This window comes from Magallana gigas, chromosome 1, assembly GCF_963853765.1.
Source record: "Magallana gigas chromosome 1, xbMagGiga1.1, whole genome shotgun sequence".
In the NCBI taxonomy this organism is placed as follows: domain Eukaryota; kingdom Metazoa; phylum Mollusca; class Bivalvia; order Ostreida; family Ostreidae; genus Magallana; species Magallana gigas.
This window is the reverse complement of record NC_088853.1, coordinates 55,498,672-55,505,731: the sequence shown is the minus strand read 5'-3', so window position 1 is coordinate 55,505,731 and position 7,060 is coordinate 55,498,672. Positions and strand designations below refer to the sequence as shown.

The 7,060-nt window shown below is 32.5% G+C and overlaps 1 long non-coding RNA gene across 1 annotated transcript; it reads right to left on the bottom strand.

The window, feature by feature from the left end:
- Positions 1 to 1,437: 1,437 nt before the first annotated feature.
- Positions 1,438 to 2,780, bottom strand: LOC136274164 (uncharacterized). The gene is made up of 3 exons (XR_010712478.1): positions 2,600 to 2,780; positions 1,636 to 1,686; positions 1,438 to 1,526 (listed from the first exon to the last, which is right to left on the bottom strand). It is a non-coding gene; the product is annotated as an uncharacterized lncRNA (long non-coding RNA).
- Between the last annotated feature and the right edge of the window lie 4,280 nt (positions 2,781 to 7,060).

Here is a 7,060-nt window from a genome sequence, read left to right as displayed (position 1 = left end):
AACTGCATGCAGTGGATCCACTAGCAGACTGTTAATATTTTTAACATACCCTCTAAAACATACTTAAATCGAAATACATGTAGGCATGATCTACAGACAAACGGAATATTGATAACTTTGACAAAAATTTTAATTCAGAAGATCAATTTAAGGCATTTTAAGTTCATTTTTGGTTTAACTGTTGCAGTCTCCTCATAGTCTACATTTTCTCATAATCTCTGAAACAAAGAAGTTAACATATACTATTTATAATGCATGTATAATTTCTGATCTTTAAAATTCAAGTGTATATCTAGAAATGCTTACATGATATACCGCATTTACTTACCTGTTTGCATAAGTAACCACATTCTGAAGGGCCTTCAGTAATGTTTTTCTATCCACATCAGGTAAGTCATTTTGTCTAAACCTAGTTGCAGATGCTAGGAGAAAAAATTAATTTTGTTTATAAAAAAAATTCATCCCAGAGAATACTTTGAGCAAACACATGTAAAATTAACAGGATATGACAGGTCATTTATAGGGTTAAATTTACCTTTAGTGTTCTAAACAATATTTAGCACTGCAGTTATGCTATATATTTCAATTTCTAAAAATGCAAAACATTTTCCTAGATAACAAGAGGCCCATGGGGCCACATTGCTCACCTGAGCAACAATAGACATCATAAAATCAGCTTATTGAGTCATATACAAAATATCTGGACAATGTTGTATAACAGATCTTGTATTTAAAAATTTAATTTTTTCCCCTTGATATTCTGTTTATCATTAAGCCTTTTGGTCACAGGATGAGTTTACAGTCATTTCACATATTGAGCATTCCAGTTCATTTTCGGGGTAAAATTTGGACCCCCCACTGTTGTCCCACCTTACTTCTGGAGATCATGATTTTTACAAACTTGATTCTAGACTATATAAGGATGCTTCCACACAATAAGATTTTTTAAAAATATCAATTTTAAATAAATCCTAATTATCTCCCTTTTGAAAGAGAGGGTGGCACTTCTGCTTAACAAACTTGAATCCCCTTCATTCAATGATGTTTCATGCCAAGTTTGGTTGAAATTGGCCCAGTTGTTCTGGAGAAGAAGTCGAAATGTAAAAAAGTTTAGAGACAGACAGATGGACAGACAGACAGATACGGTAGACAGATGCCAGACAAAAAGTGATCAGAAAAGCTAACTTGAGCTTTCAGCTCAGTTAAGCTAAAAACTAGACTTACTTGCAGGTATGATCGTCAAATATCAATGTACTGTAAATTAAGCTATCCTATTTTATTTCAGACTGCAATCAAACTTACTTGACTTTAGGAAATGGGCCCTTGTCTTTAAAAGATATTTAAACATGTTTTTATTCTTCAAATATATTTTTTTTTCTTTTCAATAAAAAGGTGAAGTTCCAAAGTACCTTCAAAGTAGTTTTTTGACATATTTACCTGACTTAAGGTGTTGTTATTGTTTTCCCCATGATTTCATTTAGGGCACGAAAGTTGTCAACCCTATTGTCTTCCACCTTTTTCAAAAACTGAAAGGGACAGAAAATACTCAGATGATATGTTAATTTATTTACCAGTAATGTATTATCATTAACAGTGTTAACACAAATAATTTTTTTTAATATTGGAAACACTCACTTTGTTTGGTTGAAGCTCTTCCTCTTCTGAGGAGTCAGATTGTTGATTGTCCTACAAATGTATTCAATAACAGTTAGGTTACACCAGTTTAATATTTTAATCTGACCCACATCTTCGTATTTTAACAAAACCATAGAAATAATATTTTTAATTTCCCGATCTATTTTCTTTTTTGGTTTTTTTCCAGCCCTTTTTAAAATTTTAAATCTTTTTAATTTTAATATAAATAAGATAAACATTGAAAAAAAATATATTTTTCTGCTTAAATTTATTTATATACGACAAAAAAATCAATTTTATTTTGTAATCAATTGTTGCACTATTTAAATCGTATATTCAATAAAAAAAAAATGAGATATAAAAGAAGGAAACATATCCTATAAAATTGTAAATTTCACTCTGACAAAAAATAGTTTTCACAGCAACCATTTTATTGGAATGTGTTGAGCAAAATGTTTTATGAGTACTTTTTGGTAACTGCTGATATCCTTATATATCGTATACTTATAGAAAATATACTCTTTTCCGCCCTGTGCGATATAAACCGAAAATTCGCATAGGGGTGCGATATAAACCCTAGGGGTGTGATATAAGATTTATATCACACCCCTCTCCGGCAATCTTCGGATGTTATATCACACCCCTTTCCGTTAATCATCGGCTATTATGATCTCCGAGTATGACGTAAAAAAGATACGTCGACGTCAACCTAGTATACAAACAGCTGGCGCAAAAATTTCATGGAAGTTTATCAGAGATGGAATATATAGACACGGAGCGATTTGTTTACAATAATCATTCATCACATGATGTTTTTTATTATTTCTTTAATATTTTCTATAAGTATATGATATAAAAATCATAACATGGCAATTTTTATATCGCATCCTACTGGGACCTCGGGCTAATATAGGATGCGATATAAAATTGCCATGTAATAATCTATATCTATCTGCTATTATACCTTTATTGATGAAAAGGGCATTTCTTTGGCCAGCCGCTGCATATTCTCCATTCTGGCCTTTTTCTTATCAATGTTGTCTTCAGTTGTTTCTACAAAACATTCAGATTTATACAACTTTTGAATTTTCAAACCTTGATAAGTACCAGAGGAATCTTTGTTTCTGTTTCTTTTAACAATTTATTAAATAAAAAAAAAGGTTATGATGAACCTATTGCTTAAACTGTTTTCTCCTACCCTTATTTTGTTTCTTCATTCTTGGTGTTTTCTTTTTACCTGGCACAATTTATTACAATTAACTTCTGTTATTTTCCAGAAGCATGAGAGAGACAGAGAGAGAGAGAGAGAGAGAGAAAAAATATTTTAGGGTGTTAAAATACCTTTATTTACATCCCCTATTGACCTCTTCTTAGAGGCTACTGCTGCAAGAGAAAAGATAAGAAACTTTACATTACAGTTTACTCCATTTCTGCTGCTGAGAGAGAGAGAGAGATTTATTTTAGTGTTAAAGGGGCATGGTCACGATTTTGGTCAAATTCTATTTTTCTGTTTTCATTATTTACATTGCTTAAGGTAAGCATTTCTACTAATCAAATGGAGGGTCAGTTGTAAAGTTATAAGCAAGATACAGGGCTCACAATTTTTTGTCTTGTAAACAAGGCTCGTGCCCTGTTGTTGTTTACATAGGTTCAATATACCAGTAAAAAAAATTTCAAGCTGATTTGTCTATCTTCTTATTCATTGTAAACATAAATAAACAATTCCTTACGTTTAACACATTCATTAGGCCTAAAATTGGAATTTTCACTTCAAAATTCAAAATGTAAACAAAAGCTATGTTTACATAGCAAAGAATTGCAAGCTCTGTAACTTGATTATAACTCAACGAATGACACCAAATTATTGCTGCCTATTGAAAATGCCTTACTGAAGCATTGTGAACATTAAAATCAGAAAAATAATTTTTGACTAAAACCGTGACCATGCCCCTTTAAAATACCTTTATTTACATTCCCTATTGGCCTCTTCTTAGGAGGTACTGCTGCAAGATTTCTATTACAGTTAACTCCATTTCTGCTGATGAGAGAGAGAGAGGTCTCACGGTGTGTTGAAATACCTTTGTTTACATCTCCTTGTATTTCAGGCCTCTTTTTAGGGGGGCACATCTGCAAGAGAAGAAACTATCTAAAGCATTACCATTTCGGGCGAATATGACAGAAATCAGTATTGTTGTTTTTTTTTTTTTTTATTTGCTTTAAATTTTGTTCTTTTCTTTTTTTAAATTTGCCTTAAAAATACCTTCATCAACATCTACATCCTTATAACCGGTACTCAAGCCTATTGATGGAATGGGGAATAAAGCTGCAAAAGAAATTACAGTTACACTTTCATTGGCATAGTGAAAAACATTGTCAGGTGTTTTCTGTTTCTTTGGAACTGGTTCCATGATTGTTTGCCTTCAGGACTTTCATTGTCATCTAAAAATCGAATTTCATGCAGATCAGCTTAAAATTACAAAAAAGAATTAAATGGAATAATAACCAAATATTTAACTAAAATCTTTGCGGTGCAGTTTATAACACAAAAGCTGGGCTGTAGAAACAAATTCGATGTGACCCAAATAAGCGAATTGTTTAATTTTTAGATATGAAATAATTTCTTTCAACTAAAATTTGAGGCAATTTGAACATGGTAGAAATCCTATAAGTTAGTTAATGCAGGTTTTTAACCCAGAACAAAATAAAATTCTATCATTTTATGTATTACATACTTAGTGGAAGAAGAGCAGAATGAACATCTATGGGCCAGGTTTGATTGATATTCAACTGGGTAACAGGAACTTTGGCATTGACCCATGGATATAACTTCCCTAAATAGATTGATTTTATGAAGTTTATTATTATGGTCAGTTATCAAATTCCTACCCTAAATAGACTACCCTATGCATATATTTGAGCACTGTTAATGTGTGATAAATATTAAAGCATATACACATGCATTAAAAGAGATAAACACATTTCCTACGACATTTTGGAAATAATTTGTTTCACTTATGAGTTATTTTCTTAATTTTTACTGATTTTAAATACGTAAATTGTTTATGTAGTTAATTATTATTCACCTGAACCAATATTGTAAGCCTTCCATACTCTTAAACCATCAGGACTGAACTCAAAGTTGTTCAATAGGGAAAGGTTTGGGATGACCTTTATAGCACATTTGTCTTCGTTGACATCTATGACAACTTAGACCCTTTATTAACCATGTTGCTGTGTGTCAATAGCTAGGAATTTATACGTATAAATGGAACAATGGACCATTAACACTTTAAATCCATTAAGCTAGTCAAATATAACATTTCTTAGGAAGAGGTAATATTACGTCTTCTTAAGAAATGTTCTATTTAACTAGCTTTCTGTTACGCACAAGTATTTATAATTATCATCTGGATGCATTTACATGCAGGCCCAAACTTAATTAACTTTTAATTAACTTTTCTGAAATTAATAAAATCATCATTCTACTGATTTAATATTTTTTTTTACCTTTTTCATTTGAAAAGAATCCAGGACATCATTTCCTTCATTGACATATCTTTTGATGACAGATTTGATATGCGATGCCTTTCGGTCACATAGACCCTTTCTATCTTGCACTTTACAAAAGTTGTATGACTTGTTTATAGGTTTGAGTTCTTGATGTACGGCATAGAGGGTATAAGAGCTTTTGTAGCAACCTGCATTGTCAGACCAGAAAATGAACGGAAACTGTTGTTGGACCGACCGACCGACAGACAGCAGCAAAGCAATATGCCTTCCCTTCTTCGAAGAGGGGGGGGGATTAAAAAGGTATTAATTATTAAGGTGGTCTTTTGAGCGGCGGGGGCAGTTGCAAAGGTTGCTGCACACACTGCAACATTGGCATTTCTTGCAATTGCAAACTTCCTCACAATCACCATTGCAGATGATGTTCTCCTTCAAGGTATCAAACTAGTATTCATTCCACGCAGGTGGAATTCTTTCAGTACTGATAAACGGACACATGAGTTGAGTTTTATAATGTCTTTCATTTCGTCCTCACATTTGGATACACTTCTTTTGAACCCATAACATACTGCATGTCCAACTCTGCTGTCCCTTGCACATCGCCCAACTTCTTGCCAGTATCTTAAACATGAAGTAGGCAGCCCCCAGTGAACTACAATATCAACATAAGGGATATTAATCCCCATTCCAAAAGCAACTGTAGAAATGACTACTTGCACATTTCCTGGAGGCTTCAAAAACTCAGTCATTTTTCTGCTTTTGTTCTCTTCGTCAATATTCGCATGATATATTTCTACTCTTCTGTTCTCCAGGGATGGCATTTTATGCACAAAGACTATGTCCTTAATTTATGATATTAACCACAAATAGATGTTATAACATTTGTTAATTGATCTGACATAAACCAAAATATGTCTCTGACTCTGATTTCCCTTTATATTACGTGTTCTACCATCCAATCCAACTCTTCTTCAAATTTTTCTGTTGAATTCTTCATGTTCAAGAAAATATTTAGCTTGTAAAGGAAGAGAAATTTTAAGCTTTGAATTATTATAACAATAAATTGTGGTCAAATTAAAGAGAAACAAGTAAGTATGCAATAAACCTGCACACCTATCCAGCAGGACTGCAGCAACTTTCGTGGTGTCAATTTCAAAGCCAAGGGTCATGTTAATATCCTCTTGGATCTTTCTTGTTGCTGTTGCTGTAAGTATCAATGTACAGGTATTGATAACACTCTGTAATCTTGCTACCTTCCGATAAGCAGGTCTTAAGTCAAGTCCCCTAAAATCATAATATATATATAACAGATATATGATTCATCATTTTAGATCCAATTCACATTGCATGTTTTCAGAACCAGTTGCCAAGATTTTACATTAAGTGTATGTGTCATTACCATGATGAAATACAGTGAGTTTCATCAAACACTAGCACACACTCTTGGTTTCAGCCAATCCCTTAGTACTTTTCGCCATCTTTGGTGTATAGCTGCTTCTGGGGATGCAAACATCACACTGTATTGCGTGTCCGCAACATCTGTAAAAGTTTAATATAATGCTATATATATATATATGGACTTGCTGTTTAGAAACACTACTAGATTTTATATGATCATGGAGAATAATTTTTATTTCCATATTAAAATCAAACTTTACCATTCCTTTGTATAGATATAGTTGTATACATATACAATCACCTTTGACTTAAGTGATGTCCATAATAGCAATGGAACTGATAAAATGCTGTTCTAAAAATTCAACCTGGTCTCTCTTTAATGTTCCTAATGGTGAAATAACAAGCGCTGTGTGGCTTGGTGTTCCCCGTTTTAATTAAAACAAATGACCTATTTATTAAAATGTTATCTTTGAAATCTAAATACATTTATTCTTTAAATATAACAAGGCACATAGTATCA